Consider the following 26666-nt stretch of genomic DNA (forward strand, 5'->3'; position numbering starts at 1 on the left):
ATATGATTTGGGCATTCCTTGTTACTTGTTTTTAATGTAGTATCTTTCACTGTAACCTTATAAACCTAATTTTTAATTTTTGGGGGGTTGCATGTAAAAATTAAAAGTTATTGGTTGCATGGCGAGGCACGTGGCATCTTAGTCCCCGGCCAGGGATCAAACAGCACCCCCTGCATTGGAAGCATGGAGTCTTAACCACTGGACCATGAGGGAAGTCCTGATTCCCTCTTTCTCTGTGGACTTACACAGGAAGGAAAAGCATCATCAAATTTTACAAAAATGGTAGCTAATCACACTGCAACCAGATTGATTTTTTTCAAAGCACACATTTGACCAGTCACTCCTCTAAAACTGGATATTGTTCTTACGAGAAGACAAAATCCTCAACTACTAGCCCTGCATGGTCTGACTGCTTCAGACCTGGTCCTCAGTATAAGGACTGGTTAGGAGCGTGGGTTCTGCACTCACACCTCCACGGTTCAAATATATCGCTTGGTTATATAATATCATAGTGACTTAGTTATATTACACCAGTTTCCCTAGTTAAAACAGAAATAAAGATAGTGTTTATTTCAAAGCATTGTGATGAAAATTAGAAGAAAAACTGCTTCAACAGTGTCTGGCACCTCTAAGCATTCAACAATGTTGTTTATTGTTCAGTCACTTAGTTGTGTCTGACTTTTTGCAACCCCATGGACTGTAGCACGCCAGGCTTCCCTGTCCATCACCAACTCCCAGAGCTTATTCAAACTCATGTCCATCAAGTTGGTGATGCCATCCAACCATCTCTTCTTCTGTCATCCCCGTCTCCTCCTGCCTTCAGTCTTTTCCAGCATCAGGGTCTTATCCAATGAGTCAGTTCTTTGCATCAGGTGGCCAAAGTATTGCAGTTTCAGCTTCAGCATTAGTCCTTACAATGAACACCCAGGACTGATCTCCTTTAGGATGGACTGCTTGGATCTCCTTGCAGTTCAAGGGACTCTCAAGAATCTTCTCCAACACCACAGGTCAAAGCATCAGTTTTTCAGCACTCAGCTTTCTTTACAGTCCAACTCTCACATCCATACATGACTACTGGAAAAACCACAGTTTTGACTAGACAGACCTTTGTTTGCAAAGTAATGTCTCTGTTTTTTAATATGCTGTTTAGTTTCGTCATCATAACTTTTCTTCCAAGGAGCAAGCATCTTCTAATTTCATGACTGCAGTCACCATCTGCAGTGACTTTGGAGCCCCCCCAAAATAAAGTCTGTCACTGTTTCTATTGTTTCCCCATAATGTTTCCAATGTTTCCCCATAATGTGCTCTCTTTCCAGATTGTACCTCTTTTGAGAGCACACAGTTTCCATACTCAGCACTTTCTCCCAAAACTAGACATCTACTTGACACATTATAGGCACTGCATACCGACTTGTCTGAGTACCTGTTGAGCTCATGCTTACTCCAGCCTGAGAAGGCTTTGACTGGCCAGCCGGGTCTTGCAGGGGCAAAGCTCATGTGAGCGCTGCTAACTTTTGCCTCAGGGGCTCTCTTTTTACCACTTCCCAGAGCTGACCAACCCCCTTCTGATTAACACATTCTTTCTTTGCATGTGTTAATGCCTTTGCTCAGGTTTCTTAGGGTCCTTCTAGGGCATAAGAAAACTTTGCATATCTATGCTCTATTTTAGTTTGCTCTCAAGGGGGCATTTTATTTCCCTCCTTTTCAAGTTCTGGCAAGGGTGGGGTTCCAGAGGGTTCAGTCAATTCAGTTCAGTCGCTCAGTCATGTCCGACTCTTTGAGACCCCATGAATCACAGCACGCCAGGCCTCCCTGTCAATCACCAACTCCCAGAGTTCACTCAAACTCACGTCCATCGAGTCGGTGATGCCATCCAGCCATCTCATCCTCTGTCGTCCCCTTCTCCTCTTGCCCCCAATCCCTCCCAGCATCAGGGTCTTTTCCAATGAGTCAACTCTTCACATGAGGTGGCCAAAGTATTGGAGTTTCAGCTTCAGCCTCAGTCCTTCCAATGAACACCCAGGACTGATCTTCGGAATGGACTGGTTGGATCTCCTTGCAGTCCAAGGGACTCTCAAGAGTCTTCTCCAACACCACAGTTCAAAAGCATCAATTCTTCGGTGCTCAGCTTTCTTCACAGTCCAACTCTCACATCCATACGTGACTACTGGAAAAACCATAGCCTTGACTAGACGGACGTTTGTTGGCAAAATAATATCACCTCTGCTTTTCAATATGCTATCTAGGTTGGTCATACTTTCTTTCCAAGGAGTAAGCGTCTTTTAATTTCATGGCTGCAATCACCATCTGCAGTGATTTTGGAGCCCCAAAAATTAAAGTCTGACACTGTTTCCACCGTTTCCCCATCTATTTCCCACGAGGTGATGGGACTGGATGCCATGATCTTCGTTTTCTGAATGTTGAGCTTTGGAAGCCAATATTTTCACTCTCTCTCACTTTCATCAAGAGGCTTTTTAGGTCCTTTTCACTTTCTGCCATAAGGGTGGTGTCATCTGCATGTCTGAGGTTATTGATATTTCTCCCAGCAATCTTGATTCCAGCTTGTGCTTCTTCCAGTCCAGCGTTTCTCATGATGTACTCTGCAAATAAGTTAAATAAGCAGGGTGACAATATACAGCCTTGACGTACTCCTTTTCCTACTTGGAACCAGTCTGTTGTTCCATGTCCAGTTCTAACTGTTGCTTCCAGACCTGCATATAGGTTTCTCAAGAGGCAGGTCAGGTGGTCTGGTATTCCCATCTGTTTCAGAATTTTCCACAGTTGATTGTGATCCACACAGTCAAAGGTTTTGGCATAGTCAATAAAGCAGAAATAGATGTTTTTCTGGAACTCTCTTGCTTTTTCCATGATCCAGCGGATGTTGGCAATTTGATCTCTGGTTCCTCTGCCTTTTCTAAAACCAGCTTGAACATCTGGAACTTCATGGTTCATGTATTGCTGAAGCCTGGCTTGGAGAATTTTGAGCATTACTTTACTAGCATGTGAGATGAGTGTAATTGGGCAGTAGTTTGAGTGTTCTTTGGCATTGCCTTTCTTTGGAATTGGAATGAAAACTGACCTTTTCCAGTCCTGTGGCCAATGCTGAGTTTTCCAAATTTGCTGGCATACTGAGTGCAGCGCTTTCACAGCATCATCTTCCAGGATTTGAAACAGCTCAGCTGGAATTCCATCACCTCCACTAGCTTTTTTGTAGTGATGCTTTCTAAGGCCCACTTGACTTCACATTCCAGGATGTCTGGCTCTAGGTCAGTGATCACACCATCGTGATTATCCAGAGGGTTATCTTTTTGCATGTCTCTGTTAGAGACAACACACCTGGACAGGATTCTATCTACCAATGGGGACGCCCTGGTGGTTTGTATTAGATATGACTGTCTGTTCACCTTCCCAGCACTAGCACTGAACTTCTCCTAACGCCTGAGATAGATCGGCCCTGCCCCCATGAGCCTCTCTCAGTCTACTCACCTTCCTGGCAGGGTTCTTAGATAGAGCCCAGCAGATATGCTCTATGGGGGATACAGGTGGTAGCTATACAACCCCACTTAATTAATAGAGGTAGGTGTCAAGCATGGTTTTTGAAATGAAGAATACAGCACTGCTCTGGGAATTAATTATTCTGTCCTAAATGGAAATACTAAAATTGACACAAGGATGAGAGTAATAAACACAAAGTTATTCTTACCACCACATATTTGCACTGTACAATGAGACAGATGCTAATCCTCAACTGAGGGCTAGGCAAAAAACTACCACTGTAAAGAGTCCATCCAGTCCCTGTAAAGCCTCCGTCTAAAAGACTCAATTATATGCTAGCCAAAATTAATTGGCTTACAATACATTCCTGAAAACCTAGACTTTGAAAAGCACTGCTCTGGTCTTTCACACTATTTCCATGATGTTGAGATCTCGCTTAGGCTGGGTGATGTATATGAAAATGTACAGAGATGCATATGAAAATGGTATAAGGAAAGGACCTGTCCAATCCAACGCAGGAATTCAGTGAAAGGTAAGAAAGACCACAAAACTCAGGTCGGAGAAAGCCTCTCCCTGGGGTATTTCTCGTCCTTTATTTTCACCCCCAATCCAAGACTTGTGGTTAATTCAGATAAGCACTTGACCTTTGTGGGTGCTTATCCAAAGTCAACCTTCCCGTGTCTGAGGGTCACCTGTAACTCATTAATCTCAGCCCATTATTGTTTTGCAGGAATGTCTGTTCCATTTAAGATATAAAACTCCTATACAGATAACATGGTAGGTTAATGCACTCACCTTTCATTGCCTGATTGCTGGGTTCACACCGAACTCAATTCTGTTATGAGTAAGGATTACGTTTTGATATGTTCCCTGTCCCCAGGAGCCATTTGTCTATAGGTCTTCACATCCTAAAAGGATGTTGCAGGCATCAGCATACTCTTTGGGGCCCTATAAAGGAGATTCCGGGGAACAGAATGGCCCAGAGGTTACTGGGTCAGGACTGGAGAGGAAGGAACTGTTTAGGGATCTTGCTGAGTGCATGCTTCTGAGGGTGCTATCAGTCTTTTCCACTCTAAACTCTTCAGATGAAAACAAGGCCATTATTTCTTTTCAAAAAATAATAAATTGCTTTATATAGAATCTAGTATCGTTACGCTGTACTTCTTTCCCTACAGCAAGAAAAGTGCTAGCAGGCAACCAGGAAAAAGGCACAAACTCTTTTCAGTTTTTTTGAACATCATACTTTTCAAGCATCCTCTTGTTTATGATTTAACTTAATTCCCTCTACCATTAGGAAATGCCCACCACCTGTACCAAAATCTGAGATGAGAATCTAGAGGAAAATAACAACCAGGGGTTCCACTATCTCTAAGGCAGTATAGCATGGTGGATGGTGTGTCGGTTCTGGAGTCAGACTGCCAAGCTTAATCTCTCCCAGCCTCAATTTCCTAGCTGTAAAATGGAAATAATTAGAGCATCCACCACAGAGTTATTGAAGGAATCCAATAAGATAATGATGCATAAGGCACTTAGAACAGCATCTAACATATCAGGGGCTCAGGAAGTGAGAGCTGTTATTGGAACTTAATTGCTCTGTTTTATGCTACAGAAACTGAAGGGATTTCTTTCTTTCTTTTTTAATCTGTGGCTTCCTTTCCAACCACCTGACAGGTAACTAAATCCCAAATGAATTCTTCTCATTTTTTTCTGTCTTGCAAGGCCACTCCAGTCTTCGCCTCCCCTCCTCCATGCCCTTGAATTCCAACCAGTTAAAGTACAAGGGAGTGGCCAAAGAGTGGAGATACTGCATCCCAAACCGCCTGGCTTAATTAATTTTGGCCAGTTCTTGCTGCTGGCCACGCTGCCACCGCCTCAATTACCCTCAGTCCTAACAACACAAAGTGGTGCACAAAGGCTTTCACTTTGTAGTGAGAGAAGGAAAAATGTACTGTCGATACATATTACTCGTCAACGTAAGTGCTTTCAGGAGCCCTTCGCTATTTCTTTTCATGTTCTTTGAGTCTAAGAACCATTTAGAGAAGCCCTGCTGTTCCAGCACCCTAAGGACATGTACAAGAATGTGCATGGGCAGCCAAGAAACAGAGCTTCTATTTACGCGGAGCAAGGCAGGCCTAGATCTTCGATTCACAATAAGCAGAATATCTTAATCACAAGCATTCTGAAGTCATGCCGGGTGGAGTGCTTACTGTTTGTTCGCTTGCTTTTCTTTCTTTTTAAAAAAGACAACTTGGGAAAGATTCTGACAGGTGGGCTGTTATTTTAGGATCTGCTATGATCTTCCCATTGGGAGGCTGGGAAAGAGTTGGCACCTAAATATTCCTCCAAATCCCCACACCAGGAGTGGTCTTCCCTGGTGGCTCAGCAGTAAAGAATCCACCTGTCAATGCAAGAGATGCGATTCGATCCTTGGGTCAGGAAGATCCCCTGCAGAAGGAAATGGCAACCCATGGCAGTATTCTTACCTGGGAAATCCCATGGAGAGAGGAGCCTGGTGGGCTACATTCCATAGAATCTCAGAGTTGGACACGACTGAGTGATCAAACAGCAAGGAGTGGTCTAGAATTTCCAGAAAGGATAGGGGCAAGGATGGCAACCTTTCAGAAAAGGGAGCTAGTGGGCTTCCCTTGAAATGAAGTTTGCATAGTGAACAGGCTGTTGTCTGGAGTCATGTTGACTGGGGCTGGGTCTGTAAGGCTGACCCAGATTTGGAAGGGCTCTTCATTTTATATGTGAACAATCACGGTTCTCAACACATTCCCCATGCTTTTAGCAGCCTTTACTACCCGTTCTAAGGAAATGTCTTTGCCAGATGTAACATGCCATAACAAAGTTGTTGGTAGTGTAGTAGGTGAGGGTTTTATCTGCTTAGAAAGAAGCCTTGCACAAGAGGTGCTCAGAAACATTTGTTAAATGAATTTATGATTTTATGGAAGCTACAAAGGGCTTTCCTGGTGGCTCAGACAGTAAAGAATCCGCCTGCAATGTGGAGACCAGTGTTTGATCCCAGGTCAGGAAGGAAATTCGATCCCTAGAGACGGGAATGGCTATCTGCTCCACTGTTCTTGCCTATAGAATCCCATGGACAGAGGAGCCTGGCAGGCTGCAGTCTATAGGGTCGCAAAGAATCAGACATGACTGAGCAACTAACACTAACACTAAAGTAAAAGCCCTGGAAAAGAAATCACCGACAGGACAACTGGCTTCTCAGGTGAAAACCATACATCCTAGAGCCCAGGCTCTGCAAAAAGAGAAGCTACTGCAATGAGAAGCCCTGTCTAGGCACCTCAGCTAGAGAGCAGTCTCCACTCGCCCCGACTAGAGAAAGCCCATGCGTAGTAATGAAGACCCAGAGCAGCCAAAAATTAAAAAAAAAGAAAGAAGAACTGGTTTATATTTTTTTGGCTTAATTAATCATTGAAAATATTTAGAATGTCACCCTTCCCCAATTGAAGCAATAAAATGTTATCTGTATAGAATTTAGGGTAATATGTAAATATGAAATAACAGTAGGCAGAGACTTTCTGCTATCTTTCAATATTTCAACAATTGTATTCTCCCATCTTCCTGTAAGACTAGAGCTCCCAATTTTAGTTGGATACAGAGCTTCCCAGATAAAATTATATTAATATTTTTCAACTCCTACCCTTTCTTCTGCTAGCTTTAGGTATGTCACTAAGTTCTGACTGATGGAATGCGAACAGAAGTAACACACATGACTTTCAGGTCATGCATTTAAAGCTAAGGAGTGTGGCCTTCTTCCCTTCCTTTTCCCCTTATCACTGTGTGGGATGCAAATATGATGATAGGAGCTGCAGCAGCCCTTAGACTGTGAATTGAAAGCTGTGTGTTGAAGATGACAGAGCAAAAGACAGCCTATACCTCTGACACCATCAAGCCTCCCTTAGATGTTTAGATTGCCTGTACTCGAACTATTACTGAGAGGGAGACTTCTATCTTGTTTGTTCCAACCACTGCTTTTTGGAATGCCTCTGTTACTTTAGCTGAATCTGTATTTAAACAAATATTAACACCATAAGGGAAGAAAGCTGCAAGGAAAACTCTATTCCCTTGAAACAAAATCAAGAAGAGCAGAATCAATGATTGAGATGTTCATTGGTTCTCAAAATTTTCCTCTTCTAATTCAACTACTATTTTTCAGAATGAGTTTATATTGTTGTTGACTCATGAAGGAAATGTTGGTTCTGATTTCTAAAGCTGTCACAGTAGCCATTGACACTATTGGCAAGTAAGAAATCCAATCTACTGCCTGTTTTTTAATAGCCTGGGAACAAAGAATAGTTTTTATATTTTTCAATGATAGAGTAAACCAAAAGAAAGCTTACAATATGTGGAAATTATATTAAATTCAAATTTCAGTGTCTGTAAGTAATGTTGGAGTGCAGCCACATTCATTTATCTAAATATTGTTTGTAGCTGCTTTCTTGCAGAGTTGAGGGGTTACAACAGAAACTGTATGCCTAACTTCACAAAGCCTAAATTGTTTACTGGGTGACCTTTAAAAAAAAAAGCTTTCTGCCCATTCCCTGGACTGTCTTTCCTGTTGTTGGTAGTGGAAGGTAGACATATATTATTTGAATTAATTTCCTTTACTTTGAAGTTGCAAGCTACAAGAACATATTTATGCATTTATGGGTTTTATAAAATAGCTTAATTTTAATCATGAAGACTATTTGATAAACTGATAAAGAACTTGAAAAGTAACAGGGGCTAAATTGCCCCTTTAGTATTTCTATGAACAATATAGCACAGATTTTGATGGTTGAATCTTCAGTCCCACATTTAGCTTCACTTCCAGTGGCACTGGTGAGAACAAGCCCTGTCGTGAAATACCACGCTTATGATGTTTCTTGTGCCATTTCCTCAACTCCTTTCCCACAGCCATTATACTATTTCAGTTCCTTAATAATTCTAGACCATATTTTTGCAGTAATTTTCTCACTGCCTTTCTTGCATCCAATCTCTTCTCCTATACATCTTTCACCAGAGAGACTTTCCTTTAAAAAAAAAACAAAAACAAAAAAACAAAAAAAAAGAGTACAGTTGACCCTTGAACAACATGGTTTAACCATGCAGCTCTACTTACATGAGGATTTTGTTCAATAGTAAATACTACATGATTCATGGTTGGTTGAATCTGCAGGTATAGGACTTCAAATATGGAGGGACCTTGAATAAGGCAGGCCAACTATAAGTTATATTCAGATTTTTGACTCCAAGGAAGATTAGTGCCCCTTGTTGTTCAAAGGTTAACTGTACATAGCTAATTCTATTTAATCACATAGCTGCGTGTCTTATCTAAAATATTTCAGTCCATCCACTGCTAATAGAATAAAACCAAATTCCTTAGGCTGGTATTCATGATTCTTCATTATATAGTCTTAGTGGCTCAAATGGTCAAGAATCTGCCTGCAATGCAGTGGAGTAGGGTTCAATCCCTGGGTTGGGAAGATCCCCTGGAGAAGGGAATGGGAACCCTCTCCGGTATTCTTGCCTGGAGAATTCCATGGATAGAGGAACCTGGCAGGCTGCATGTAGTCCGTGGGGCTGCAAAAAGTCAGACACGACTAAGTGACTAACACACACACATACACTCGCCACATTTTACCCAAATGGAACCTTCCCTTTCCTCAGTGTATCTCTGTAGGACAGGCCCTGTTCTCTGGCCCATCCTCTGTGCCTTCTGTTCATAGCATGATCTCTTGCCTCCAAATCTAACCCTTCCTCCCCATCTTTTCACATTCAAATACTGTTTGTTTTTTAGAGCCTAATTCCAATGCCAACTCTTTTGAAAACTTCTCCAACTCTCCTACTCCAAGCTCAGTAAGTATTGTGGACACCAATAGCTTCTGTCTGGCCTGGCATCATTTGTTCATCATTCTTCTGGGAAAAAAAATGAAAAGTGAAGTCGTTCAGTAGTGTCCGACTCTTTGCGACCCCATGGACTACAGCCTACCAGGCTCCTCTGGGCCAAGCAGAAACACCCCCTCTCCAGCTTGTTCTTGTTCTCCTGCTATCTCTGTTTCTTTGCAACCTAATTCTTGAGTACTGCAAGCATAGAAAGCACCTGGAGCTCATTTGTGTCCTGAAGAACTCATGTCCGTTGTTTCTGCTAGTGGATCCCTACAGCTGCTCTGCTCCAGCCCTTGTCAGTGCTGGTTTCTTTGCCTTATCTTCTGATTTTATGAAAAGCTCCTTCCTCTTCCAGTAAACTCCTTTGTGAATCACCCACTGCTGGTTTATATTGTTTGCAATCAAAGACACTGACTGATATAAGTGATCATTCCTTCTTCCAAGCCCTCAAAGTACTTTGCCTATACATTTCTTAGGGTCCCTAATGTTTCATACCTTGTATAATAGTCATTCACTTTATCGTTTTCTTTGTCTTACACAGGATCAATTCCAGAATTCTACACAGGAGGAGCAATTGGGGGTTGAAGCAGGAAAGCATAAGGGACTTATCATGAATCCTTATTGGAGTTAATAACATAACAGTTTTCTCTTTATTTAGACTGCATTTTTTAAACCTGTAAAAGAGCAACATTATATAGAGATGCTTTTATTCATATATTTATTTAAAATTAATAAAAAAGCATCCATTTTCCTTTTCAGAGAACACTTATTTGAAGGAAAGATGGCACTGGAGCTTATGGTGGGGTGACTTCCTTTGGGTGCAGAGGCTGAAATCTAAAGACTGTGGGCCCAAAGCAACTAACCCCAAGTGCCACAACTACTGAGGCTGTTCTATAGAGCCCAGGGAACCGCAACTACTGAAGGCCTCTTGCCCTCAAAATGAGAAGTCCATGCAGCACAACTAGAGAGTAACCCCTGCCCCCGAAACTGGAGAAAAGCCTACTGAGCAATGAAGACCCAGCTCAGCCAAATAAATAAAAATAAATAATAGACAGATAAAGTTATTTTTAAAATAAATAAATAAAGACTGTGAGCCATTTGCAACCTCTGTGGTCTTTTGTATACTTCCTTACAAACAATCACCACACCAAGTACAGTTGTTGAATCAATCAATCAATGGTCACTGTATCATCTCACATCATTTATTCGGAATTTATTTGGGTTACTAATTTTTTTCAATAAATAATGATTAGAGAATTCCCTGGCAGTCTGGTGGTTAAGACTCCATGCTTCCAGTGGAGAGGGTACTGGTTTGATCCCTGGTTGGTAAGATCCCACATGTGCTGTGCTCCTCCCCCCCAAAATTGTTTTTAATTAAAAAATTTTAATAAATAGATAATCACAAGATGTCCACCACTATACTGGACATTGTTCTAAGAGCTGGAATGCATCAATGATTGGGCAATATTTCTGCCACCACAGAACTTACATTCTAGCGAAATGTATGTCTACTCAGAGATAATTTCTACAGTCATTTACTTCCTAATTTATTATAAGTGTAGAACCAAATATGTTCATCATTCTTTTGAGTCACTTTGTATTTCTGCTTCTTCTTTACTTTTTCCCCCTTCTATAACACAGTTTACTTTTAAAACTTTGCATGAACCCAGGGCTTTCTTTGGTTGATTGGTTGGTGATATTGTTCAGTTGCTCAGTTATGTCTGACACCTTGTGACTGCATGGACTGTAGCACGCCAGGCCTCTCTGTCCTTCATCTCTCGGAGCTTGTTCAAACTCATGTCCATGGAGTCAGTGATGCCATCCAACCATCTCATTGGTACTACTATTTTGGTTTGTTTTTTTTTTTTTAACTTTTTATTATTTTTGGTTGCTCTGGGCAGCATGTAGAATCTTAGCTCCCTGAAAGAAAGTGAAAGTGAAAGTTGCTCAGTCATGACCAACTCTTTGAGACCCCATGGACTATACAGTCCGTGGAATTCTCCAGGCCAGAATACTGGAGTGGGTAGTATCTTCCCAACCCAGGGATCCAACCCAGGTCTCCTGCACTACGAGCAGGTTCTTTACCAGCTGAGCCACAAGGGAAGCCCAAGAATACTGGAGTGGGTAACCTTTCCCTTCTCCAGCAGTCTTCCTAACCCAGGAATCGAACCTGGGTCTCCTGCATTGCAGGCAGATTCTTTAACTGAGCTATGAGGGAAGCTTAGTTCCCTGACCAGGAATCAAACCCATGCCCACTTCATTGGAAGGTAGGCTCTTAACTGGACTACCAGTAAAGGCCCAGGACTATTGTTTTTATTTTTCCCATTACTTTTTTTCTGTGCCTTCTGATGTTTGAACTAATCTTCAAAAATCACAACACATTATTATTGAATCTTTTGTCCAAATCTCCTAAATCTTAGACATATTAGTCACATATAGACATTATCTGGAGTCACAGGGCCACAGAAAACAGCATACTAAAAGAGAAAGCTTCCACAAAACTAACATTTAATGACTTTTACTTTTTAAACCTTGACGTACCACTAGCATCCAACAGAAACTGAAGTACTAGAGTAAAATTAAGCCAGAAGTTAATACATTTCTGTTTCTGACAAATCCAAATTCTTATGTTGCTCATGGAAAGGAAGTAGAATGGAAGTAAAAGAAGAATCTGATAAAAAGATAATAATAAGTACTCTACATCCAGAAAAAAATGTATATAAGTGTCTATTCACAGCATCTTGCCCACAGTTCCAGGTGTGCCACCATCACTTAAAGTTGTAGCAAAATAGGAAGTATTATGATTATCTTATTGCTACATTGTAGAAACATATACACACCTGGAAGGTAATATACACATACCCCATTCAGCAAACATTAACTGAGGACCTACTATGCATCACACCCTCTGCTAAGCTGAGAGAGTGCTGGAGCCTTTGCCTATTCAACAGAATCTGCGTCCCCTTTTTTTACAGGTGGTTTCCACTTGCAGTAGCCATGTGCTGAGTGCCAGCCAGTGTTAAGGAAGCAAGAGTCTTGTGTGCCACTTCCAGGATCAACCCGTGCTGCTCTCCAATTCTCACGCCTCTGCACTCCCTTCGAGGGGCGGTGATAGAGAGAACCATGGTGAAGACAGAGGACACAGTTTGAACATGGCAGGGCCTCTGTCAGCCTGGTGCCCTGACTGAGCACACACAGGAGAGCCTCTGACCAATCTGTTCCCCTTCCCAGGGCTCTGATGTGAGCAAGAAATAAACTGCCACAATAACATTAAGCCATTACTTTTTCCAGTCTATTCACCATCAAAGACTTGCCTACCCTAATCATACATAGAACTAGACATGAGTTTTGAAATAATTATTTAAATTTTTTTATTTCAGCTTATTTACCCAAAATTAAAAATGTTGAAATCATATGACTTTATCATGTGACTTTATCACATGACTTAACTTCTTTCTTTTTTCTTACTTGTTAAAAGTCTTAGGGTTAAAAAAAAAAGTCTTAGGGTTTACCCAACAATCTAAAAAGTTGGCCATTTATGTTTCTTACTTATTGATAAAGATGGTGATAAGTTAAAAAAAAATCTAAGTAATTAACTTTTATTTTTTGTTCATTGTAATATTTTGAGGTTCAGAAGACATTTTTTAAAATGCTTAGATAATTCCAAATTATACTTCTTAATTGAGATCCCATGTCTCATACTCCAGCCCAAAGTAGGTATTTTTTTCATCTCTGAGTGTCATTTTTGTACAAACCTTCAAAAGAAAAATAGCGTTTTCCCCACAAATTGGAATACTACAGTGGTGTCAGCTATGTTCAATGGCTATACCACCCAAAGCAATCTACAGATTTAATGAAATCCCTATCAAAATAACCATGAAATTTTTCACAGAATTAGAACAAATAATCCTAACATTTATATGGAATCATAACAGACTCAGAATTGCCAAAGCAATCATGAGGTAAAAGAACAAAGTCAGAGGCATAACCTTCCCAGACTTCAGACAATCCTACAAAGCTACAGCAATCAAAACAGCATGATATTGGCACAAAAACAGACTTATGGATCAGTGGGACAAAATAGAGAGCACAGACATAAACTCACACACCTAGGCAAGAATGTACAATGGAGAAAAGATGGTCTCTTCTGCAAGGGGTGTTGGGAAAGGTGAAGAACTGCCTATAAATCAAAGAAGTTAGAATATACTCTCACAACACATACAAAAATAAACTCAAAATTTCTTAAAGACTTAAATATAAGACATGACACTATAAAACTCCTAGGAAAGAATATAAGCAAAGCCTTCTCTGACATAAATTGTACCGATGTTTTCTTAGGTCAGTCTCCCAAGTCAATTGAAATAAAAGCAAAAATAGACAAACGGAAATGAATCAAACTTATAAACTTTTGCACAGCAAAGGAAACCATAAACATTATGAAAAGATCATCTATGAACTGTGAAAAAAAATTTGCAAATGATTCGACTGACAAGGGCTTCACCTCCAAAATACACAAGCAGTTCATACAACTCAATAACAACAACAAAAAAGCAACTCAATCAAAAAATGGACAGAAGACCTAGTCATTTCTCCAGAGAAGACATACAGATGGCCAATAGGCATGTGAAACGACGTTCAACATTGCTAATTATTAGAGAAATGAAAATCAAAACGATAACAAGGGACCACCTCACACAGGTCAAAATAGCCATCATTAAAAAGTCTACAAGAAACAAATGTTAGAGAGGGAGTGGAGAAAAGGGAATCCTATACTGTTGCGGGGAATATACACTGGTGCAGCCACTATGGAGAACAGCATGGAGGGTCTTTTAAAAACTAAAAATAGAATTGCCGTGTGATTCAGCAATCCATTGCTGGGCATATATCCAGAGAAAACTCCAATTTGTAAAGGTACATGTACCGCAGTGTTCACAGAAGCACTATTTACAATAACCAAGGCATGGAAGTAACCGAGGTGTCCACTGACAGATGAATGGATGAAGAAAATGTGGTTCATATACACAGTGGAATATAAAAGAATGAAACAATGCCATTTGTAGCAGCATGAATGGGCCTGGAGATTACCATACCACGTGAAAGTGAAAGTGTTAGTCACTTAGTCATGCCCAACTTTTTGCAATCCCATGGACTGCAGCCCACCAGGATCCTCTGTCCGTGGGATTTTCCAGGCAAGGATACTGGAGTGGGTTGCCATTTCCTTCTCCGGGGCATCTTCCCGACTCAATAATCGAACCTGGGTCTCCTGCACTGCAGGCAGATTCTTTAGTAAGTTAGAAAGAGAAAGACAAATTATCATATTATGACATATGTGGAATTTAAAACATGACAAATCAACTTATTTATGAAACAGAAACAGACTCACAGACATGAAAACAAGCTTACAGTTACCAAAGGGGAAGACGCTGGGGAGGGATAAATTAGGAATTTGGGATTAGCAGATACAAACTACTGTATATAAAACAGATAACCAACAAGGCTCTAACGCATAGCACAAGGAACTATACTCAATATCCTGCAATAAACTATAATGGAAAAAAAATAAAAGAGAATGTGTGTATGTGTCTGTGTGTGTGTAACTGAATCACTTTGCTGTATATCAGAAACTAACACAACACTGTAAATCAATTATACTTCAATGTTAAAACTTCACTTTTATTTTCATATAGCATCCACAGTAATCATTATGGGGGGAATTAATGTGCAAGTTTAATTTCATAATCTGCAGTAAAAAACTTGCTTAGACTATTACATATACAATTAGAAGCTGAATGCTGGCAGAGATATCCACATGTTAATATGTAGGTATATCTAGCAGTGAGATCTTTAAAACAAGAAAAGAATTTCACAAACTGGAACAAATACTCAGAACTGGAAGTAGCATTTGCACAATTCCATTCCTAGCACACATACTTAAGACATTTTTCCATCCATATGTTTCAGACTTCCTTCACCTCTTTTACATTTCAGTCTGTGAGAGCATATGGGTTAAGGTTTTCATCATAAATCATCTTTCGTTCAAGTGAAAAGAATTGGTCCTATCTCGGCCATAAGATTCTGAAAAAGCCCTCATCACAAACTCCGTCTTCAGGTCAGCAGGGTGCCATCAGCCCTAACAATCATTTTTTATTTCTTTCTAAATATAAACACAAGGATTTAGTGCACAGAGCCCCTTACTCACAACTGGATTGCAGTGGGTATTCCCAGATCTTAGAGACACCTGAAAGCCTTGGTCCTCCCATCTCACCCTCACAGATGCAAGAATTGTTAAACTGAAAGCCGACCAGAGGAGATGTGTAAACATAATTCGCTCTACTAGGATGCCCGCTTGCTTCAAAGTCAAAATTACCACATATCCGTCACCATCTGACAATAATAATCTCTGGTTTTCAGTTTCTATTAACCATAAAAATCAGTGTGAACTTACACCTCTATTTGTGACCAATGGCAAGTAAAAAAAAAAAGTGATGTTTAAAAGCCAGGAAATAGAAATTTACCCTCATAATTAATAAGCTAATGGGGTTAAAGCTATGGTGGGAGTGGAGCCGGGGGAAGCCACACTCTTTGTTGAGTAAATGGGTCATGGGGGAGGGTGCACACCCCAATACTCTTCTCTGAAATGAATGTCACTCAGATGACAAATTAAAATAATAACCTACTCCACACAGGTAGATAATTTTTCTCGCAGCTATAGTTCTCATTTGGTGTTTATGGGAAACACTTCAGAATGACTTAATATGATTTTAATGGCAGTAGGAAAAGAAGTCAGAGCTCTTAAAGAAAGGAACAAAGGTAAACGTGCAAGTGCCACTGAGGCCGACCACAGGTATACACACCTGGGCCCTGGTTGGAGACAGAAGCCCTGCATCTTCTTGGGTTGCCCTGATGTGTTGCCTTTCAAAAGTGATGCAGGACATGATTTTCCCCTTTGTATTTAGAGCTATTTAAACAACTGCTCATCTGGGACTCACAAGGAATTAAAGTGAGGAAAAGTTCAGAAGCACTTATAAGAAGTACTCATTAAAAATCTGAAGGACTACTTAATGTACTGTAATGGCAACTACATCTCCCCAAGGGTTGCCCCCAAGAGATGCCACCACCCCAAGCAAACTTACTGTAAAAATACTTAATTCAAGTATGCATTCATTTGTCAATTTATCCCAGCTTTCATTCAGGGGATAGGGACTGTGCTCCAGCTCCGAGCTGGGCTCTCTGCAAGGAGCTGGGATTACTTCAGTGAATAAGACAGGCCAGGTCTCTGCCTTCATAGGAGGTCTGTACCGTCACTACATTTTGGAATTCAGTATAAATGACCATCTTGTGCCCTGTTTCAAAATACTGTAGAAATATATAACATTTTATCTTGAATTACTTATTCATTTGATCAACAAATATTTAGGGAGTACCTGTTATGGCAAAGGGAAGAGGGAAAAGTGGAAACGGTGACAGGTTTCATTTTCTTGGGTTCCAAAATCACTGTGAACAGTGACTGTAGCTACAAAAGTCAAAGATGCTTGCTCCTTGGAGGAAAACCTATGACAAACCTAGACACCATATTAAAAAGCAGAGACACCACTTTACTGAAAAGGTCCATATAGTCAAAGCTATGGTTTTTCCAGTAGTCATGTATGGATGAAAGAGTTGGACCATAAAGAAGGCTGAATACCCAAGAATTGATACTTTTGAGAAGATTGCTGAAGAAGACTCTTGAGAGTCCGTTGGACTGCAAGAAGATCAAACCAGTCAATCCTAAAGGAAATCAGTCCTGAATATACATTGGAAGGACTGATGTTAAAGCTGAAGCTCCAATACTCTGGCCACCTGATGTGAAGAGCCGACTCATTGGAAGAGACCCTGATGCTGGGAAAGATTGAAGACGGAAGGAGAAGAGGGCGGCAGAGAATGAACCTGTTAGAGATGGTTAGATAGCATCACTGGCTCAAGGACATGCTGCTGCTACTGCTGCTAAGTCGCGTCAGTCGTGTCCGACTCTGTGCGACCCCATAGACGGCAGCCCACCAGGCTCCCCCGTCCCTGGGATTCTCCAGGCAAGAACACTGGAGTGGGCTGCCATTTCCTTCTCCATTGCACAAAAGTGAAAAGTGAAAGTGAAGTTGCTCAGTCATGTCCGACTCTTCATGACCCATGGTTTGAGCAAACTCCAGGAGATAGTGAAAGACAGGGAAGCCTGGCGTGCTGCAGTCCATGGGGTCTCAAAAAGTTGAACAACACCACCTGTTGTGGATTTGGATATATTCTGGAACAGCACACTTCATTTTGTTTTTGTCTTAACTAGGTGAGGTTCAGTCTGAGCCAAACTGTCAACTGGCTTTTGGATCTGATCACCCTCCAAAAACTCTATTTGTAATGCTAGTGTATGGTACATGGGAGATGCTTCAAATATGATTTTTGAATGAATTATTTTTAGTGAGTGAACACACTTCAAGAATTACACATTCTAGCCTACTCCTTTTTTGAATTCCAAGTACCATTCACTTTGGTATTTTGTGTTTTGTGCTTAACTAGTTCACTGTTTCAAGAGAATAGCAAGCAAAAGTGAAAGGGTCCAGATATCCTATTATCTTTGGTGTCTTCTTCTGTTCAAAATCTTTGCAGACTACAAGGTATATTGTTGTTGTTGTTCAGTTGCTCCATTGTGTCTGACTCTTTGCCACCCCATGGACTGTAGCACATCAGGCTTCGCTGTCCTTCACCATCTCCCAGAGCTTGCTCAAACTCCTGTCCATTGCGTCAGTGATGCCATCCAACCATCTTGTCTTCTGTTGTTCCCTTCAATCTTTCCCAGGATCAGTAAAAATAGGGCTTCTCTGGTAGCTCAGCTGGAAAAGAATCCACCTGCAATGCAGGAGACCCTGGTTCGATTCCTGGGTCGGGAAGATCCACTGGAGCAGGAATAGGCTACCCTCCAGTATTCTTGGGCTTCCCTGGTGGCTCAGCTGGTGAAGAATCTGCCTGCAATGCAGGAAACCTGGGTTGGATCCCTGGGCTGGGAAGATCCCCTGGAGAAGGGAACAGCTACCCACTCCAGTATTCCGGCCTGGAGAATTCCATGGATTGTATAGTCCATGGGGTCACAAAGAGTTGGACATGACTGTGCAACTTTCACTTTCAGTAAAGATAAGGGGAAATTTTATAGATGGCAATTTTCACATTCTCACAGAAATCCCTGGCATTTTCATTAAGGCATCTATTTTGTGCTTCAGCCAGTTGGACATATCTCTCAATCAACTATGCCATATTCACCCTTATCTCCAGGCCTTTGTTCCCTCTGTTGTCCCCCCAACTGGACCATCCTGCACATTAATTTGTGAGTTAGTCGCTCAGTCACTTAGTCGCTTAGTTTGACTCTATGAGACCCCATGGACGGTAGCCCACCAGGCCCCTCTGTCCACGGGGCTTTTCCAGGCGAGAATACTGGAGTGGGTAGCCATGCCCTCCTCCAAGGGATCTTCCTGACCCAGGGATGGAACCCAGGTCTCCTGCATTGCAGGCAGATTCTTTACCATCCAAGCCACCAAGGAAGCCCAGGTTAGTCTGTCCTGACCTAATCCTACCATGCTCTTGAAGGCCCAACCACAGATGTACTCCTTTTTTCCTAAGAGTCTTCCCTGAGTTATACCACAACCCCCCCTCCTCCCCCTCAGCAGGCCATATTGCCCTATGATGTGTCATTATCTGGTGACATTTTTGTTGCTTTGTTCTGTGTTTAACTTGCTCTGCATGTATATTTCAAGGTCAGTGTTCTGGGTGCGCTGCTTGTCCCTAGAACCATCCTCTTCCCTCCTCCACTCTGTTCTGTATATTGGGGTCCTGACCTTCAGTGGGCTCCCTTTCTCTCTGGTTTTCTGGCTTGGGGGTCCGTTTAGCCATGACAGCCACCCTCAGGAAATCAGAGAGTGGGAGGAGAGAGTGCATGGTGTCTGTCCCTCAGTGCCCTCCCTGACGGGTCGTGGCATGTCAGCGTTTCTCTCCTGGAGGGGGCCAAGCTCCTGTTAGGTGGCTCCCTCCTAGGGTGACAGCCACAACCGTGGCTGCAGACTGCCCTCGGTTCCAGTAACTGCTCCTTCCCTTTATCCCTTCATTATTAGGAGCGGGAATGGCTCCCAGTGTTGCTGGTCCCATGGTGCTTCACCATCCCTCGTGGGCTCCCTATCCCCACCAAAACGTTTGTAAATAGTCCCTTCATTCATCTCTCCTCAATTACCATGCTTGAGTGCACCATCTATTCCTTGCCAGAACCCTGACTGATAGATGCAGCAACTGTGGCTTTTGCCTCTATGTATCCCATGGATTATACCTCTATATAGACCCCACAGCTTCTAGCTCACTGTAGGTGCTTAATAAGCATTTGCTGAAGGAAGGAATAAAACCAAGCATGAACTGCCACACCTGAATTAACATTTTATGATTCACAGAAAAAAAAATCTTTATGAACTATGGCTCCTCAAACAATAGGAAGATTCACTTTTGGCTAGCATTTATATGTGATTAAGTGAAGTGCTCACCATTTATTTTGTTTTCATAGTGTTTCAGGCTTCCGTTGAATTTATATTCATAATATTAATTAATCTGTATTAGATATGGTTTATATATTTAAACCCATTTATTCTTCTGGGGAAAAAATTAGTTGGGTTAGGTGAATAGAGCAGGGCTTCCCCCAAGGCTCAGCGGTAAAGAGTCTGCCTGCAATGCAGAAGACGCAGGAGACATGGGTTCAATGCCTGAGTCAGGAAGATCCCCTGGAGGAGGAAATGGAAGTCCAGTATTTTTGCCTAGAGAATCCCATGGACTGAGGAACCTGGCAGGCCACAGTCCACAGGTCTGCAGAGAGTCAGACACGACTGAACACACACACGCACAGGTGAACTGAAGTTTCCATTTCCCCCCTTCCTTTTCTCTTTTCCATTTATTTTTATAGGAGTCCCTTAACTGATAATACATCCATCCCAGGTTCTGTCCTGGCTTTTCTCTAAACCTGTTTTTGTATACCTCAATCTGACTGTTGAAAATCAAATTCATCTGATAAATAGACAAGCTGTCAATCTCTTCAGAAAGTCTCAGTTTTTTCACCAGCTTACCCACTCCCTGTTCTACTGGATGTCCAAGGTGCCACCTGACATATACCTATAACATGTGGGTGAGAAAAGAAGTGTGTTAGCTCTATGAAGTGGGCACAGATAACCTCAAGAACAGGTGAGATGACTCCCTGGGGAGTGATATCCGTAAAGGGTGGAGGCTGGCACCTCTCAGATAGACACGGCTTGGTCTTCCTGTTCAGTGGTCTTCCTTAATAAACATTTATGTTCTTCCACATTGTCTTTTAGAGCCAGAGGTTGGCCCATGACCACAAAACAAATGCTCCCTGAACCATGCTGGTTTGAGTAGCACCCATATCTGATTAATATCCTGTCAGTATACTAAAAGTTTAACTGTTATTGTTCACCAAGAATTTGCAGTTAGTGAATTGCTAGCTAATACAGGCCATGATGAACTACTGTTTGGAGTTTGCCAGATCAATGAGGAGCAACGCAGGTTGAGTACGGTGGCTATGCCAAGGTCCTACTGCTCAAAACCATAACAGTGGTGTAGCCAGATTGAGAGTTACAACAATGAACCTTGAGGGATTTATAAAAGAAAAAAAAAAGGCAAAATCATGTCAGCCAAATGATTCATCATTTTAGCTACTGTAGAATCAAACCTATGAGGGAGATTTTGGCACCTATTCTTTTCATTTCTAAAAATTCAGAGAGGAAGGGGGAAAAATCTATCACATACTAACTCCAAATTTTTATTTTATAAGAGGAAAAAATGATTCATAATTAGTTAGCCGCAAAGAACTACATACTGACACTCTTCTGATAATGTATCCAATACCATTTCTACTTTTTCCCAGGATGAAATTGTGGGGTGAAACTGGATGGGTTTTCAAAAGGTAAATATAACAAGGATTTAATCCTTTCTAGCTTCTGACCTTTATTACATTTTGAGTTTATTTGGAGTTCAGGCAGTACTAGCCTACCCACCCTCTAGAGATAATAAGTAAATAATCAAATGACCCAAATAAGATTTACCCCAGAAATAAGGGGATGGGAAGCAATGAGCATTAAGGAGCAGCAGCACTGGCGGTACAGAGTTTGAGCTTTAACATCATGGTTTTCTTTATGCGTAGAGATCTGACACCACTCACCCCCCTGCCCAAGATGCTCATTTCTTCTTTACACTTATACAAATGACATCTACTTATAATTCCTATGGATTAAAAAAAAAATCTGAAACCATTTCATCATGACAGGTAGAACAGTTTTAAAAGATAAACCAAATAGGTAAAGAAACACTTTACAATCCAAGCAACCACAAACAGCTCAGGTTAACATCAGAAATGGGGAAGTACTAGGACAATTCTGCAGCATTGAAGGAAGTCTTTGAGTTGAATAATTGAATTAAGAGACAGCTAACATAGCTTTATGAAAACGATACCTCGTGTACTTACTAGTTGGAGTGCTTTAAAGGGCATTTACTGCCATAGAAAGAAAATGAAACACAATGGATGTCATATAATTGTTTAAAAGCCATTGGATGTTGTTGACAATGAAGATTATTGGCTAAAACTACATCTATTGTGTAAGGTAAAATAGCTGGTTGGATTAAAAAATTGTTCAAAACCTTCAAAAAGTGAGTGAATGTTAATGGTAATTTTTTTTTTTTAACTGAAGAGAGGTTATCAGTAAGGGTGAAATAATAGCTTTGAAAAGAAATGACAAATTGGAAGAATACACACAATCCAACCTCATTACATTTGACTATTGTGGTATCTTCTCTGACACCATGTACTAAATTTCCAGGTATTTTTAACCCTATTATGTTTACTGTCTCATAATAACTTCCCTTTCTGAAGAAGAGATGAAAAGAAAGGGGAGTGTTTAACAGAATTCTCTTCTGTGTGTTGACTGTGATTGAGTAAGTAAGTGTAAGTAAGTGTTAGTAACTCAGTCATGCTCGAGTCTTTGCGACCCCATGGAGTGCAGCACACCAGGCTCCTCTGTCCATGAGATTTTCCAGGCAAGGATACTGGAATGGGTTGCCATTTCCTTCTCCAGGGAATCTTCCCAACCCAGGAACTGAACCTGGGTCTCTTGCACTGCAGGCAGATTCTTTACCTACTGAGCTATAAGGGAAGCCCTGACTGTGATTAGTTGAGCCCAAATCCTTGACTTTTTCATTTTTATCTGAAAATTACAAACACATATTTTCATCTGTCTGTAGAAACAACACAGTCAAAACACTGCTATTTTACCTATACTATTCCTTTTCTGTGTCTATACAAACTGGGCTTGGTTCTGTGAATTTTTCAACATATGTATAGAGTCCTGTAAATGGGAACCCACGCCAATATTCTTTCCTGGGAAATCCCATGGACAGAGGAGCCTAGGAAGTTACAGTCCATGGGGTCACAAGAGTTGGACACGACTTAGCAACTAAACCACCAGACTCCTGTAACCACCACAGTCAGGAAACCCTGAACTTACTCAGCATTAGACATAAAACCAAGTGCGCCCAAAGAGTCAGTTTTACTATATAACAATTCAAACAAAGTTAGCATCTAAAAAAAGAGTTCAGGATACAACAAATGGCTGAAATTTTTTAAGGTTTGTGTTGGCTTTGGAGGGATAAAATATAGCATGTAATAAAAATTTGTAGCTAAGTAGCAAATAATACCAAGATGTTTGAAAAGTACATACAAAAAACATGCAAGGACTATGAGCTTTCCTGAGAGAGAATTTCAAGGCTAGTTCATTTTTGCACAACATGAACTTCTTAAATCCTCAAAACATGAGAAGATCCTCCTGGAATTTACTGGTTGGAAGTAAATATTTCCCTTGGCTATTAATAAAACAATTTAAAAATTATATTCACATAGAATAAAAAAGAAACTTAAGAAATCATTAGATTACCTTCAGGCAGGTATAAATAAAGCTATCTAACCAAAGCTTTCAAATCTCTTCCCAGAGATCTCCAAAGAAATCTACAGAGAATCTACAATGGCCACCAGTAAACATATTCCTGTGTTTTACCACCGGGTTGGGTAAGTTGGGGATGTGAGTCTGATCTTATAAAGAAGGCATGGAGCACTTCCTTTAAAAACTCTCTTATAGAAATTATCTCTGTATTTCATGACATTACTTGGGTCATCACTTTAGCTATTCTTCTTCAAGTTAAAAGAACTCACCCTTTAACTATATGCTATGCTCATGAAATATTTTTATCATCACAGCCCTTTCAGTTCACTTGGGTTTCCACACTTTCTTTATATTTTAAAGAACAGTGTTGAAAATAGGTTCTGCATTCTCGTTAATACTCAACTCTAGTCCCAAGGGTTGAGTGCCTCCTAGGCCATGAATGCTCTGTTCCATGTTGTGTTTTTTTTTAAACAGCCTGTATATACAAACCACATACAAATGGGCATCAAGTAGAGAAGTAAGCACATGTTTCCTTAGTTCGTTTCTTAGCTAATGATGAAAGTGCAGGGAAAAATATGACAAAGAAGCAGCCATAAGAACATATAAGTGATGGAAAGAAAAAGAAACTCCTCTAGGTCATGCCCAGAGGAGTTTCCATTCTGCCCCGTCAACCCTGGGTGGATATACAGGTCCTTTCCTCTACAGCAGGAGAAAAAAATAAAAGGAGTGTTATAACTGACAGTCAAATAAACTTATAGACCCCTAAAGAATTAAATGAGCAACACATTCTGACATTTTGCAAGTATAAATAGGAACAAAAAAAACTAGAGGTATAGAAATAGTTGAAGACACTCAATATTAAATTCTAAACTTTAAGTCTGAAACACCCAGAGATTAGGATGTCTCTGTAATTACTAAATCAGCCTTAATTCAAAGAAATGGCCAAGATGGCATGGGCAACACAGGATTTGGGGAAGCCCAGCAGAACTCATCATCTGTTCATAAGGACAAGATCCAAAACAGAACCAGGACAAATAACCCCATAGTCTTACTATCAAAAGTACCCATATACTCTTTATCATGGAAAGGATCCACACTTCAGTTGTATTTTAATAATTTTTTTTGCCATTTGACATATTACTCATTATACAGCTATATTTTATTTCTCCTCAAAAGATTCTTTTGCAACCTTTAGAAAGCCGTTCATTATGTTTCTTTTTATTTGGCTGAACTTGGTCTCAGGAAAGAATGATGCTAAAGCTGAAACTCCAGTACTTTGGCCACCTCATGCGAAGAGTTGACTCACTGGAAAAGACTGTGATGCTGGGAGGGATTGGGGGCAGGAGGAGAAGGGGATGACCGAGGATGGGATGGCTGGATGGCATCACCGACTCGATGGACATGAGTCTGAGTGAACTCCGGAGATGGTGATGGAGAGGGAGGCCTGGCGTGCTGCGATTCATGGGGTCGCAAAGAGTCAGACACAACTGAGCAACTGAACTGAACTGAGCTGAACTGGTGGACATAAGAAGGTGAGATTCTCCTAAAATAGTGTTGTTCAGAGTATGTTAAAAAAAAAAAAAGTATCACCTCTCATCCAACCCCTAGACATCAACCCCTAGACAGGCATGTTACTGTTTGAATGTGCCACCTGTTACACATCCAGGAATGAGGCCTACTTTGCTAGGAAGGAAAGAAGGTCTGTTCTAGAAGCTATTCACTAAAGCTCTTGCTTTATGTTGAGGGGTGTGTGCTCAGTTGCTCAGTCGTGTCTGACTCTTTGCAACCCCATGGACTGTAGTCCACCAGGCTCCTCTGTCCATGGAATTTTCCAGGCAAGAATACAGGAGTGGGTTGTCATTTCCTACTCCAGGGGATCTTCCCGACACAGGGATCAAACCTGCTGTCTCTTGTGTCTCCTGTATTGACAGGTAGAGGGTTTCATAAAATGGCCATTATCAAATGCGTAAGACAAAACTTGTGTTAGTTTGAGGACTTGCCCCTGTTTTCAAATCTAAAAAGATAAAGCCTGGAGATTGAGCCATATGGGCCATTTCCACTTTCTCCACAGCCTCCCTGATAATAGGCAATTTGGGTCTGAGGAGGAAACCAAAGATTAATGGATTAAATAAAGCAGAAGCCATGTGTAACTGCCCAAATGTTAATACAAACTCATTGCTGCTCAATTTGTTATTTAAAGTCTGTGCTTTATTTCATTAACTTTGTGGTCTAAGCAAGTATTTCTATGCAGAGATACCTTCTATTCAGTATAATAAAAACACTACTTTAAAAAACAAACGAAAAACCAAAAAATTCACATTCAGAAAAGGGAAGAAAAATTAGTGTTGGGAACAATTATGAAAATGACTAAAAATTTCACTTTTCATCTGCTGCACAGGGGAATTAATATCATGAAAACTTAATTATAATGAAATATTTTGTCAAACAGTATTTGTTCCTATAGTAAGAAATTAATGTCCATTTGCACAACTTTGAGTCTACAGAAACTAAATGCATAAGGTAGAATTGAGGATTTCATTTTCCTCTTTATAATTCTATGTATTTTGCAAATATTTTGGAAAGAAGTTTTCAACATTAAAAAAAAAGGTTAAAAACGAAAAATTCTTTAACCTAATTTTCCCGCTGAATTAGTATATCATTCATGAAACCTGAGCATAATAACTCAGTTACTGCTAACTTCATCAAGATATGGCTAGTTATGTGCTTAAACAATAATTGAAGTGAGGATGATATATACATTTGAAGAGAGTAAGAATTATATTATGCCCTGTCTATATGATCCCAAACCTGAAGATATTTTAAAATATTTCAGTGACTGGGCTTTTAAACTTTTCATCTGCATTAGTGGTACTATATAGCTATTTATATTTTGGTAATCACCAAAAAACTTAAATGTCAACATTAGTATACATGTTATCTATTTTCTTACATCAGAATTGCTCAAGCTTGGCACCTATTTACATTATAGGTCAGACAATTCTTTGTTGTTAGGGCCTGTTCTCTGCATTACAGAATATTTACCAGCATTTCTGGTCGCTACCAACTAGATAAGAGTTGTGATAACCAACAATGTCTCCAGACATTGCCAAGAGTCCCCTGGGGGGAGAAATCCCCCTGGTTGAGAACCTCAGCTCCATAGTAAGTTATTACTATCCAAATATTTTGATTATCTTTTTAACCATTACCTTTTACCATGGTCGAATTAATCATGTCATGATTCACATTGATCACAATGATTAAAGAAATTACAGATTTACCCTG

Source organism: Capra hircus, chromosome 10 (assembly GCF_001704415.2).
Source record: "Capra hircus breed San Clemente chromosome 10, ASM170441v1, whole genome shotgun sequence".
Taxonomy (NCBI): domain Eukaryota; kingdom Metazoa; phylum Chordata; class Mammalia; order Artiodactyla; family Bovidae; genus Capra; species Capra hircus.